Here is a 15548-nt window from a genome sequence, read left to right as displayed (position 1 = left end):
CGGCAACGGCAATCCAGCCGTAGAATGAGCATGCTGAATCGTATTACAAATCCAGCGTGCAATAGTCTGCTTGGAAGCAGGATTTCCAATCTTGTTGGAAGCATACAGGACAAACAGAGCCTCTGTTTTCCTAACAAGAGCCGTTTTGGCGACATAAATTTTTAAAGCTCTCACGACGTCAAGAGATTTTGGCACCGTCAGGGTATCCGTAGCCACAGGCACCACAATAGGTTGACTTATGTGAAACGAAGACACCACCTTCGGCAGAAATTGTTGACGAGTCCGCAATTCCACTCTATCCACATGGAAAATCAAATATGGGCTTTTGTTGGACAGAGCCGCCAATTCCGACACCCGTCTAGCGGACGCCAAGGCCAAAAGCATGACCACTTTCCAAGTGAGAAATTTCAACTCAACCTTCCGCAAAGGTTCAAACCAGTGAGACATAAGAAATTGTAAGACCACGTCGAGATCCCACGGTGCCATGGGTGGCACAAACGGAGGATGGATATGCAGTACTCCCTTCACAAACCTCAGGAAGGGCGGCCAATTCTTTCTGAAAGAAAATAGATAAAGCCGAAATTTGCACTTTGATGGAACCCAATTTCAGGCCTGCATCCACACCTGCCTGTAAAAAATGGAGGAAACGACCCAGGTGAAACTCCTCCGTAGGAGCTTTCTTGGCTTCACACCACGACACATATTTTCTCCAAACACGGTGATAATGCTTCGCCGTGACCTCATTCCGAGCCTTAAGGAGAGTAGGGATTCCCCCGGGAATACCCTTTTGAGCTAGGATTTGGCGTTTAACCTCCACGCCGTCAAACGCAGCCGCGGTAAGTCTTGAAATACGCATGGCCCCTGCAATAACAGGTCCTCCCCGAGAGGATGTGGCCAAGGATCTTTTACGAGCAATTCCTGAAGTTCCAGATACTAGGCTCTCCATGGCCAATCTGGAACGACGAGTACTGCCGGAACCCTTGTTCTTCTTATGATCCTCAACACTTTTGGAATGAGAGGAAGTGGAGGGAACACATACACCGACTGAAACACCCACGGAGTTACCAGGGTGTCCACTGCACTGGCTTGGGGGTCCCTTGACCGGGAACAATACCTCAGAAGTTTCTTGTTGAGGCGAGACGCCATCATGTCTATTTGGGGAATTCCCCAACACCTTGTCACTTCTGCAAATACCTCTTGATGAAGAGCCCACTCTCCTGGGTGGAGATCGTGTCTGCTGAGGAAGTCTGCTTCCCAGTTGTCCATGCCCAGAAGGAAGACTGCTGCCAGAGTGCTCACGTGCTTTTCCACCCAGCGGAGAACTCTTGTGGCCTCCGCCACCGCTGTTACGTTGTCCAACTGAATCAGGACAGGTAGACCTCGAAGGTTTTCCGCTTGCAGAAGGCCATTGTAAATGGCTCTTAACTCCAGAACATTTATGTGCAGACAAGACTCCTGGCTTGACCATTTTCCCTGGAAACTTCTTCCTTGTGTGACTGCTCCCCAGCCTCGGAGACTCGCATCCGTGGTCAGCAGGACCCTATCCTGGAACCCGAACCTGCGTCCCTCTAGAAGGTGAGAACTCTTCAGCTACCACAGGAGAGAAATTCTGAACCTGGAAGGTAGACTTATTTTCCGGTGCATGTGTAGGTGAGACCCGGACCATTTGTCCAGCAGGTCCCACTGAAACACCCGGGCATGAAACCTGCCAAACGGAATGGCTTCGTAAGCCGCAACCATCTTCCCTAGCACTCGAGTGCATTGATGAATCGACACTCTTGCCGGTTTCAGAATCTATTTGACCATGCTTTGGATTTCCAGAGCTTTTTCCGCCAGAAGAAACATCCTCTGCAGTTCCGTGTCCAGGATCATGCCCAAGAAAGGCAGCCGAGTTGTCGGAATCAACTGAGACTTTGGGAAATTTAGAATCCAACCATGATGTTGCAGAACGGTCAGGGAGAGCTCAACATTTCTTAGCAACTGCTCCTTCGATCTCGCCTTTATCAGGAGATCGTCCAAGTACGGGATAAATGTGACACCCTGCTTGCGTAGGAGTACCATCATTTCCGCCATGACTTTGGTGAAGACCCTCGGGGCCGTGGAAAGCCCAAACTGCAACGTCTGAAATTGGTAATGAGAATCCTGCACCGCAAATCTCAGGAAAGCTTGATGTGGAGGATATATCGGGACATGTAAGTAGGCATCTTTTATGTCAACTGACGCCATGAAATCCCCCCCTTCGAATAATGGAAATCACTGCTCGAAGAGATTCCATCTTGAACTTGAAAGTTTTCAAATACAGATTGAGGGATTTTAGGTTCAGGATCGGTCTGTCCGAGCCGTCCGGCTTTGGCACGACAAAGAGGCTCGAATAGAACCCTTCTCCCTGTTGGGACGGGGGAACCGGGACAATGACACTCTGTTGACACAGCTTTTGTATCACAGAATGCACTACTTCCCTTTCTGGGATAGAAACTGTCAAGGCTGATTTGAAAAATCGGTGGGCGGGGCATCTCCTGAAACTCCAGTTTGTACCCTTGGGACACTATGTCTAAGACCCAAGGATCTAGGCCCGATTGAAACCAGACCTGACTGAAGAGTCGGAGACGGGCCCCCACCGGCACGGACTCCCGTAGGGGAGCCCCAGCGTCATGCGGTGGACTTGGCAGAGGCCGGGGAGGACTTTTGGTCCTGGGCGCCAGACACAGCAGGTGACATTTTTCCCCTTCCTCTACCTTTTGAAGCAAGGAAGGACGAGCCCCTTCCTTTTTTGTATTTATTAGGCCGAAAGGACTGCATCTGATAATGGGGTGCCTTTTTCTGTTGTGTGGGAACGTAAGGAAGAAAAGATGACTTACCCGCTGTAGCGGTAGACACCAGGTCGGCGAGGCCGTCACCAAACAAGACACTACCTTTATAAGGGAGAGCTGCCATAGCTTTCTTGGAGTCGGCATCAGCATTCCATTGATGAATCCACAGCGCTCTCCTGGCCGAGACTGCCATGGCATTGGCCCTTGATCCCAAGAGGCCAATATCCCTCGCCGCATCCTTTAGGTAAGCAACAGCATCCCTGATATAACCGAGAGTCAAAGGAATGTTATCCCTATCTAGGGTATCCATGTCAGATGCCAAATTATCAGCCCACTTAGCAATAGCACTACTCACCCATGCCGACGCCACGGCAGGTCTGAGTAGTGCACCCGTAGTGACATAAATGGCCTTTAATGTCGTTTCCTGCTTATGATCCTCAGGATCCTTGAGGGCAGCAGTGTCAGGAGACGGAAGCGCCACTTTCTTGGACAGCCGGGACAGAGCCTTGTCCACATTGGGAGATGACTCCCACTTTTCTCTGTCGTCAGAGGAGAAAGGATATGCCATAAAAATTCTCTTGGGAATCTGCCATCTTTTATCAGGCGATAACCAAGCTTTTTCACAAAGAGCGTTCAGTTCATGAGAGGGGGGAAACGTCACTTCAGGCTTTTTTCCCTTATACAAACAAACCCTCATATCTGGAACAGCAGGTACTTCAGAAATCTGTAAAACATCTTTAATAGCCACAATCATGTACTGAATACTCTTAACCAATTTTGGATGTAAACTGGCCTCACTAAAGTCGACACTGGAATCAGAGTCCGTGTCGGTATCCGTATCTGCCATCTGGGTAAATGAATGTTTCTGTGACCCTGAGGGGGCCTGTACCTGAGATAAGGCGTCCTCCATGGATTTTATCCACGTTTGTGTCTGAGAATCAGATTTATCCAGCCTCTTAGACAATAACGCCACATTTGCATTCAGTGTACTCAACATATTCACCCAATCAGCAGTCGGCGGTGCCGACAGAGTCACTCCCAAATCCTTCTCTGCACCCCCAGTAACTTCCTCCGGGGAGGAGCACTCAGCCTCAGACGCACTGTACCGACACACACACACTCACACTGGCAATAGGGGACAGACCCACAGGGAAGCCTGTTAGAGAGAACACAGAGGGCGTATACCAGCTCACACCCCAGCGCCAATATTCTACTAAAACAATAATATATGATCATGCGCTGTCTTATATATATATATATAGCACCAATTGACTGTGCCCCCCCCCATTTTGCTCCCTGTACTTGCTAAGGAGAGTGGAGGTCCGGGCCAGCGTCTCTGCATGCTCTGTGAAGAGAGAAAATGGCGCTGGTAAGCTGTGCGGGCTAAGCCATGCCCCCACTCGGCGTGCTGTAGTCCCGCTCAAATTCAAATAATTATACTGGCGGGGGTCTTATATGTAGTGCCTAGGCACTGATAACATGCTCTTTGCCAGTGTAAAAACTCCAGTAATCTGCCCAGGGCGCTCCCCTTGCGCCCTGCACCCTGAGAGTGCCGTTGGTGTGTGGGAGCATGGAGCGCAGCGCGACCGCTGCGCTGTACCTCCGTTACTGAAGTCTCTGCCGTCACTGAAGTCTTCTGTCTTATGTATACTCACCCGGCTTCTTTCTTCTGGCTTCTGTGAGGGGGTTGACGGCGCGGCTCCGGGAACAAGCAGCTAGGCGCACCAAGTGATCGAACCCTCTGGAGCTAATGGTGTCCAGTAGCCTAAGAAGCAGAGCCCTTAACTCAGAAGAAGTAGGTCTGACTTCTCTCCCCTCACTCCCACGAAGCAGAGAGCCTGTAGCCAGCAGGTCTCTCTGAAAATAAAAAACCTAACAAAGTATTTTTCAGAGAAACTCAGGAGAGCTCCCCTAGTGTGTGTCCAGTCTCTCTGGGCACAGAATCTAACTGAGGTCTGGAGGAGGGGCATAGAGGGAGGAGCCAGTTCACACCCATTCAAAGTCTTATAGTGTGCCCATGTCTCCTGCGGATCCCGTCTATACCTCATGGTCCTTTTGGAGTCCCCAGAATCCTCTAGGACGTAAGAGAAAATTATTTGGATTAAATATTAATAACCCCTTTATTTGGAGTAAATAATATACAGCACAGGACAGCACCACTGAATTTATACGGCAGCACCACTGGACTGGATTTACACAGAATTATATGGACTTATATGGAATTACACGGCAGGATCACTGGAATTATATGGCAGGATCACTGGATTTATACAGCAGGATCACTGGAATTATATGGCAAGGTCACTGGACTTATATGGCAGGATCACTGGACTTTATACGCCAGTACCACAGTAATTATACAGCAGGATCACTGGACTTATATGCTAGTACCACTGGAATTATATGGCAGGATCACTGGACTTATACGCCAGTACCACAGTAATTATACGGCAGGATCACTGGACTTATACGCCAGTACCACTGGAATTATACGGCAGGATCACTGGAATTATACGGCAGGATCACTGGATTTATATACAGCAGTACCGCTGGACATATACGGCAGTATCAATGGACATATAAGGCAGGACACTGAGGACGGAGACACATCCTCTCTCTACACTCTCCAATGCCGGAGTGAAAATGGCGGGGACGTGCGGCTCCTTATATGGAATCCAAACCCTGCGAGAATCCGACAGCGGGATGATGACATTTAGCCTCGTTCTGGTTTCCGAGTCAGGCGGGAACACCCGAGCCTGACTCGGATTCGGGCTCGAGTGGGAAAGTTCGGTAGGGTTCGGTTCTCTAATCTCTACAGATAACCATTAATTGTAGCTCTACTCTGTGAAGATGAGAACAAAGAAACAAAGAAGCATGGGTAGCTTAGTGTAGAGTTAAACCATATAATCTGCCTATTCATATATGCAGCAAGAATTATACTGACACTGGAGGCATTCCACTGATCTTTACATGATGAGGTTTGATATTTAATACATATTGTATATACATTATATTAGTGATGAGCGGATTCGGTTCCTCGGGATCCGAACCCCCCCGAACTTCACCCATTTTTGCACGGTTCCGAGCAGACTCGGATCCTCCCGCCTTGCTCGGTTAACCCGAGCGCGCCCGAACGTCATCATCCCACTGTCGGATTCTCACGACATTCGTATTCTATATAAGGAGCCGCGCGTCGCCGACATTTTTCACTCGTGCATTGGAGATGATAGTGAGAGTACGTGGCTGGCGTTCTCTCAGTTTCTGTGTTCAGTGTGCTGCAAATATCTGTGCTCAGTGTGCTGCAAATACATGTGCTCAGTGTGCTGAAAATATCTGTGCTCAGTGTGCTGCAAATATCTACGTTCTCTGCCTGAAAAACGCTCCATATCTGTGCTCAGTGTGCTGCAAATATCTGTGCTCAGTGTGCTTTATTGTGGGGACTGGGGACCACCAGTATTATATAGTAGGAGGACAGTGCAATGTTTTGCTGACCAGTGACCACCAGTATTATACGTTGTCTGCCTGAAAAACGCTCCATATCTGTGCTCAGTGTGCTGCAAACATCTGTGCTCAGTGTGCAATATTGTGGGGACCACCAGTATTATATAGTAGGAGGACAGTGCAGAGTTTTGCTGACCAGTGACCACCAGTATTATACGTTCTCTGCCTGAAAAACGCTCCATATCTGTGCTGCATTGTAGTATATTACTGTATATTTTAGGAGGACAGTGCAGAATTTTGCTGACCAGTGACCACCAGAATTATATCAGTACGGTACAGTAGTCCACTGCTCTACCTACCTCTGTGTCGTCAAGTATACTATCCATCCATAACTGTGGTGCATTTAAGTTTTTTTGCGCAGTATATATATACAGTAGTAGGACAGTGCATAATTTTGCTGACCACCAGTATGTAATATATAGCAGTACGGTACAGTAGGCCACTGCTCTACCTACCTCTGTGTGTCGTCAAGTATACTATCCATCCATACCTGTGGTGCATTTAAGTTAATTTGCGCAGTATATATATACAGTAGTAGGACAGTGCATCATTTTGCTGACCACCAGTATATAATATATAGCAGTACGGTACAGTAGGCCACTGCTCTACCTACCTCTGTGTCATCAAGTATACTCTCCATCCATACCTGCGGTGCATTTAAGTTTTTGTGTGCAGTATATATATAGTAGCAGGACAGTGCATAATTTTGCTGACCACCAGTATATAATATATAGCAGTACGGTACAGTAGGTGACTGCTCTACCTACCTCTGTGTCGTCAAGTATACTATCCATCCATACCTGTGGTGCATTTAAGTTTTTTTGCGCAGTATGTATATACAGTAGTAGGACAGTGCATAATTTTGCTGACCACCAGTATATAATATATAGCAGTATGGTACAGTAGGCCACTGCTCTACCTACCTCTGTGTCGTCAAGTATACTATCCATCCATACCTGTGGTGCATTTAAGTATTTGTGCGCAGTATATATATAGTAGTAGGACAGTGCATAATTTTGCTGACCACCAGTATATAATATATAGTAGTATGGTACAGTAGGCCACTGCTCTACCTACCTCTGTGTCGTCAAGTATACTACCCATCCATACCTGTGGTGCATTTAAGTTTTTGTGCGCAGTATATATATAGTAGTAGGACAGTGCATAATTTTGCTGACCACCAGTATATAATATATAGCAGTATGGTACAGTAGGCCACTGCTCTACCTACCTCTGTGTGTCGTCAAGTATACTATCCATCCATACCTGTGGTGCATTTAAGTTAATTTGCGCAGTATATATATACAGTAGTAGGACAGTGCATCATTTTGCTGACCACCAGTATATAATATATAGCAGTACGGTACAGTAGGCCACTGCTCTACCTACCTCTGTGTCATCAAGTATACTCTCCATCCATACCTGCGGTGCATTTATGTTTTTGTGTGCAGTATATATATAGTAGCAGGACAGTGCATAATTTTGCTGACCACCAGTATATAATATATAGCAGTACGGTACAGTAGGTGACTGCTCTACCTACCTCTGTGTCGTCAAGTATACTATCCATCCATACCTGTGGTGCATTTAAGTTTTTTTGCGCAGTATGTATATACAGTAGTAGGACAGTGCATAATTTTGCTGACCACCAGTATATAATATATAGCAGTATGGTACAGTAGGCCACTGCTCTACCTACCTCTGTGTCGTCAAGTATACTATCCATCCATACCTGTGGTGCATTTAAGTATTTGTGCGCAGTATATATATAGTAGTAGGACAGTGCATAATTTTGCTGACCACCAGTATATAATATATAGTAGTATGGTACAGTAGGCCACTGCTCTACCTACCTCTGTGTCGTCAAGTATACTACCCATCCATACCTGTGGTGCATTTAAGTTTTTGTGCGCAGTATATATATAGTAGTAGGACAGTGCATAATTTTGCTGACCACCAGTATATAATATATAGCAGTATGGTACAGTAGGCCACTGCTCTACCTACCTCTGTATCGTCAAGTATACTATCCATCCATACCTGTGGTGCATTTAAGTTTTTTTGCGCAGTATGTATATGCAGTAGTAGGACAGTGCATAATTTTGCTGAACACCAGTGTATAATATATAGCAGTACGATACAGTAGGCCACTGCTCTACCTACCTCTGTGTCATCAAGTATATTATCCATCCATACCTGTGGTACATTTAAGTTTTTGTGCGCAGTATATATATAGCATATAGCAACCTTGGTGCACCTCTTTTTTTCTTTGCATCATGTGCTGTTTGGAGACTATTTTTTTGAAGTGCCATCCTGTCTGACACTGCAGTGCCACTCCTAGATGGGCCAGGTGTTTGTGTCGGCCACTTGGGTCGCTTAGCTTAGTCACACAGCTATCTCATTGCACCTCTTTTTTTCTTTGCATCATGTGCTGTTTGGGGACTATTTTTTTGAAGTGCCATCCTGTCTGACACTGCAGTGCCACTCCTAGATGGGCCAGGTGTTTGTGTCAGCCACTTGGGTCGCTTAGCTTAGTCACACAGCTACCTCATTGCACCTCTTTTTTTCTTTGCATCATATGCTGTTTGGGGACTATTTTTTTGAAGTGCCATACTGTCTGACACTGCAGTGCCACTCCTAGATGGGCCAGGTGTTTGTGTCGGCCACTTGGGTCGCTTAGCTTAGTCACACAGCTACCTCATTGCGCCTCTTTTTTTCTTTGCATCATGTGCTGTTTGGGGACTATTTTTTTGAAGTGCCATTCTGTCTGACACTGCAGTGCCACTCCTAGATGGGCCAGGTGTTTGTGTCGGCCACTTGGGTCGCTTAGCTTAGTCATCCAGCGACCTCTGTGCAAATTTTAGAACTAAAATTAATATTGTGAGGTGTGAGGTGTTCAGAATAGACTGGACATGAGTGTAAATTATGGTTATTGAGGTTAATAATACTATGGGACCAAAATGACCCCCAAATTCTATGATTTAAGCTGTTTTTAAAGGGTTTTTTGTAAAAAAAACACCGAATCCAAAACACACCCGAATCCGACAAAAAATTTTCAGGGAGGTTTTGCCAAAACGCGTCCGAATCCAAAACACAGCCGCGGAACCAAATCCAAAACCAAAACACAAAACCCGAAAAATGTCCGGTGCACATCACTACATTATGGGGGTCATTCCGAGTTGTTCGCTCGGCAAAAATCTTCGCATTGCAGCGATTTTCCGCTTAATGCGCATGCACAATGTCCGCACTGCGACTGCGCCAAGTAAATTTGCTATGCACTTAGGAATTTTACTCACGGCTTTTTCATCGTTCTGGCGATCGTAATGTGATTGACAGGAAATGGGTGTTACTGGGCGGAAACAGGCCGTTTTATGGGCGTGTGGGAAAAAACGCTACCGTTTCCGGAAAAAACGCAGGAGTGGCTGGAGAAACGGGGGAGTGTCTGGGCGAACGCTGGGTGTGTTTGTGACGTCAAACCAGGAACGACAAGCACTGAAATGATCGCAGATGCCGAGTAAGTCTGGAGCTACTCAGAAACTGCTACGAGGTGTGTAATCGCAATATTGCGAATACATTGTTCGCAATTTTAAGATGCTAAGATTCACTCCCAGTAGGCGGCGGCTTAGCATGAGCAAATCTGCTAAAATCCGCTTGCGAGCGAACAACTCGGAATGACCCCCTATATGCACATTACGAGTATACACATTGTATTGCAAAGTTTTGCAAAGCATTACGTAACTTTTTTTTTCCATGCATTACCCCTCTATACCAGATACCATATAGAAGGCAAAGATCATCATGTGCACTGGAAGCTCTATTCACATGAATTTTAGAGAACTCTGCAGCATAGCACAATTCTAAAATCTGTAACTACTATAGCACTAAATCAGTGATTCACAAATTCGGTCCTCTAGGACCCCCAACAGTTCATGTTTTCCAGGTCACCTAGCAGGTGCACAGGTGTATTCATTACTCACTGACACATTTTAAAAGATACACAGGTGGAGCTGATTATTTCACGGTGATTCACTGGAAAACGTGAAATGTTGGGGATCCTTGAGGACCGAGTTTGGAAACCATTGATCTAGATCATTACTTATAAGACTATTTAGGAGAATTCACATAAACTCAGTGAGACCATTACCATCAGTAGGCATCCTGTCTGGTGCTGAAAATTTATAAACAGCACCAGCTTGTTTAGCAGGTGGCTATATCCTCGATATGGAGGGCACAAATCCTCAGTATTTCACCAATCTCCAATAGGTTTTCAGTCTAGTGCTAGAAAGTGAGCAGTGGCTCTTCCCATCACCCCTGGACTGCCAGTATCAAGAAAACTCAAGACCATGGACCAGGGGCATTTCTACAGAGGAGGGGGCCCGTGTGCACCTCCGGGTGGGCCCCCTCCTCTGCACGGCGCTGTAGACTACGGCATTGTGCCAGAATCTACTGCACATGCGCAGGTCTCCGGAAACATGGCGCCCGCCATGGTCCGGAGACTAATTTGACTACCGCGCATGCGTGGTGGCCATTTTGGCTGCAATTTCCGTCACGATCACAGCTCCTGGCGCTGGACTCCGGAAAGGTAAGTATTGAAATGGGTGCAATGGGTGCAATGTGGACCCCTTCTGGACCCAGGGGCCCGTGTGCACCGCACCCATTGCACCCATTATAGAAATGCCAATGCCATGGACTTGTAACTGTGCCACCTAAGCAATCCCAGTACCCTCATAGGTGTGCGCAGGGGGGGGGGGTGCCTGGTGCGCACAGGCACCCCCTAATGTCTGGCACCTCGATCTCACATGACTGATGCAGCGATCGCCGAGCAGGCTGATTACTGTCCCCTCTGCGCTGCACCCTGTCAGGAATGCCTTACTGACTGATTTAATCAAGGGTGCCACTGACACCAGCTTTCAAACTCCCGGCTCCACCTCCATGTACAAAAACAGTGTGATGTGATGTGATTGCGTCATGCTGCTCGCATGCCCACCCATCACACCCGCCACACCCACACCTCTCTCCTTCTATGCTATGCCAACGCCAGCCACTGATGAGGAGCAGCATGCAGCCAGCGTTCCTCTTAGGAAGACAAATTCAATACGGGCAGGCGGTCGGTAGCAGCATTGACACGTCACTCGTTTTTCCAGCAGCAGCAGTACTAGTCTGCGACTGTCAGTGTCAGTGAGTGACTGACTTGTAAGTAAGCTGCTGCAGCTTGCAGGGGAAAGAGAGGGGCAGCCAGACCAGGCTGAGGAGGACCAGTGTAATTGCAGTGAGTGCCATCAGGTGTGTTTGTTTGCTGCACACCACAACATCTGACAATGTATCTGCTTTATTAGGATTGGTACAAAGATGGATATTTTATATGCGTTGACCATCAATAGATGGTACTAAACATGCCCAAAAGGTGGTGCTAGACACACCCCTCCGACGGTGCAGCCCCTAATAAAATGTTCTGCGCACGCCAGTGAGTACCCTTCTCTACCACCCAACACATATTCATCCTCCTCTACACTAACATATAATAAGCAGTAAATACAACACAGATTTTTTTCTTTTAATTTTACCTTCCTGGGTTAAGACAGGATGATAGAAGAACATACAAAGGATATTTATAATAAAAGTTTAGGTGTTTTCAATCTCTTTTATTTAAATAAAAGTGTAAACTTGTTATTACTGTACTCTAGGATTATTAAATTCACATTTTAGTTCATCCTACCTACATTTGCTCTCCTTATTAAAGTAAGCAGACCAGTTTTAGCAAAAGTTGAGGTTTATCGGATTTTGATCAGTTCGGACACATCAAGTCTTTGTTAGAGTATTGAAGTCAAAATTGCTGTTTAAAAGCATGTAGAATGATACAGTAAGTGAGGAACATTATTGACATTTACCAAGAACACTCATGGTTACCTCTACACATCATTATTATTAATTGGCCACTGGCTGCAGTCATTGATTTCAATACCTGCAATAAAGGAGCTGACACATCATTGTAATAAACAGATAGTAGCAGCATTTCCTTTTTTGTTTGTTTTCTTGTCAATTAACTTCTCCCAGGGTCTCAAGTGGGGGATTCTGAAATAATACATAATTTTACTGAGACAAGTTCCAAAGTCATATAAGTAGGGTTTTTTTGGGGGGATCTGCACTTGATAGGATACAATGCTAAAGCATAAATAAAGTAATATCATAAACCAACATAGACTTATCGAGTTGACCTTGTGGGTCAAAAATCTAATTATAGCTTGGTTGGCGGTGCCCCCAGAAATTAGTTCAGAAAAAAAACATACTTTTGGGGGGGGTTTTGCATAGAGGAAAAAGACTGGTCTTTCTGGGGCACACTTTAATCGTCATCTAATAAAAAAAAGGTTGTTAGAAGAGAATATAATAAAACGTATGTAATGCTGTCATACTAAAATTTCAGAACAATCAAATAATATAATAAAATATTATTAAATAAGTAACTCCCAGTCTTTCTTCCAATGCTTATTGATATGTACAATCAAAATCATATATGTTGCACGAAATTATGTATCATAGCATGAAGAAGACCCCTTTGGAGTGAGTAATGATCACGGTAATATTGATCAGAGCGACAATCTCTTGTGTTTTGTTCTTCTATCCTTGACATATAAAATTCATTGAAGTATCACATGCATAGAAACAAAACATAGGGCTGTTCTTCTCTTCAAACAGCAGCTCTTATGCTATTGGTACCTATTCGTATTGGTTTCTGTGTTAATATATGTTTTAAGTTTGTATGAATTAATATTCACGATCACAATGAAATTGGAGAATCAGAAAGACAGAAAGAATACCAGACACTTCTGCTTTCACTCATCTGTTGCCATCGAATGAACAATGAGAGAGTGTCATTTCAATACCAACAAAATAGGCATATGACACTCTCTCATTGCTCATTCGATGGCAACAGATGAGTGAAAGCAGAAGTGTCTGGTATTCTTTCTGTCTTTCTGATTCTCCAATTTCATTGTGATCGTGAATATTAATTCATGTGTCTGTCTATTATCTATCTATCTTTCTATCTATCTATCTATCTATCTATCTATCTATCTATCTATGTGTCTGTCTATTATCTATCTATTTATCTATGTGTCTGTCTATTATCTATCTATTTATCTATGTGTCTGTCTATTATCTGTCTATCTATCTATCTATCTACCTATCTATCTATCTATCTATCTATCTATCTATCTATCTATCTATCTATCTATCTACCTACGTGTCCATCTGTCTATCTGTCTATTTATGTGTCTATCTATCTATCTATCTATCTATCTATCTATCTATCTATCTATCTATCTATCTATCTATCTATCTATCTATCATTCTATCTATCTATCTATCTATCTATCTATCTATCTATCTATCTATCTATCTATCTGTCTGTCTGTCTGTCTGTCTGTCTGTCTGTGTATATATATATATATATATATATATATATACACTGTAGATAGATAGATAGATAGATAGATAGATAGATATACAGTGCTCGAAGTGGGGCGGTATACAGTGGTATGGCACCTATAGTGGGAAGATTCTCTGTGGGGACACGTGTCACCTGTGGCCCCATCCCCCTATGTGCGTTACCCATCACAGCTTTCTTACATTACAGAAAGCCAGCTGGCACAGCTGTTAGAGCGAGAAGAGGCTCCAAGCCCCCAGCCAGCAGAAAGGGAGCTCAACCACACAGACCAGTGATGCCGTGCACATCGGAGGCAGAGCAGGTCCGTGTCCGGCAGTACACTAAGTTAAGCACTGCACTCCCAGCTGCCAGCCTGCCACATTTGTTGACAAGACATATTTGGTACGATTTACCGATGTTCGGGATCCCAGCAGTCAGGAGACCAATACGGGAATCCTGACAGTTGGAATATCGACAGAGGTGCATCGAGTCCCGTCTGTGCGCTATGTGCGGTGTATTGTGAACAAGATTGTGCTACTCAGTGGAGTAATTTGAATTGGTACTATTGTGTGGCCACGCCCCACCCATTTCTTGCGGCGTGTGACTTCGGCGCGCACTGTCCCTTTATTAAGTATGGGAGGGAGGGCGCAAAGTTATTGTTTGCAGGGAGGCGCCAAACACCCTTGCACCGGCCCTGGCTAGTTCTCAATCTTAATGTAATACATAATTTTACCTAAGTAACTTTTTAGATGTAGCAGGAAAGATTAGTCATTATTTTTGTCATAGATGGTACATTTCTTGACCCTTTTGCAAACACAAAACCCGTACTGAGTACAAAATCCAGGCTGGGTCCTATTTACTTGTGCTTCTCCATTACCAAACAGAACACATTTTGATGGCAAAGAATCAAAATGACACATATCAGAAAAAGTTATTAGCATTTGTTCAGTACCTATAGCACTGCATATTCACACTCATTGGTGTGTGCAGTATTTATCATTAGGGTGAGCACTTAGGGAAATCTAGATGTGGCTACTCTGCATATCAACTCAAAACATATCCCACCCAACCTCCCCCATATCTTCATATCTTCTATCAACCATCCAACTGATTTTCTTCACTCCCATATTGTGTTTGTCCCTTCCCTTTTGTCTCCTCTCCCACCCCCTCTCCCATTTTTTATTTACTTGACAGGTCAGGTGGGGATGTTTGTAACCGGTTCCTACACTACTCACCTATCACTTAAATGTCTGTTCGCATAGGCACGTGGAATGTCGAGGAATTAACTCCCCAGCCAAAAGACGTAAGATTCTTACTTATATTTCAAAACTGAAAGTAGATATCATATGTATCCAAGAAACTCATTTGACTCACACCGAATCCCTGAAACTACAAACACTGGGTTGGAAATTATTAGCTGCTGCACCTTATAACTCTAAATCCCGAGGCATAGTTGTATTAGCCAGAAAATCCCTATCCGTCTCTATTTCTAATTCAGTGGCTGACCCAGAAGGGCGTTACCTGATCACCGATATTATAATCAATAGTTCCCCATATACCCTCTGTACGATTTATGCCCCAAATGTTTATAAAAGATCCTTCTTTAGCACCTTACTGGCCAAATTATTACAATATAGCTCAAAATCCCTGATTTTATTGGGAGATTTTAATCTTATTTCCTCCCCAATTCTCGACAGGTCCTCCACCTCAAAGACTCCCATTTCGCTCCCTAAATTGGGTATACCAGCGCTCTCCAAGCAACTTAGCTTAATTGATGTTTGGCGAGCTATGAACCCAATTGAAAAAGAATTCAC

Source organism: Pseudophryne corroboree, chromosome 1 (assembly GCF_028390025.1).
Source record: "Pseudophryne corroboree isolate aPseCor3 chromosome 1, aPseCor3.hap2, whole genome shotgun sequence".
NCBI lineage: Eukaryota > Metazoa > Chordata > Amphibia > Anura > Myobatrachidae > Pseudophryne > Pseudophryne corroboree.
This window is presented reverse-complemented; position numbering follows the sequence as displayed.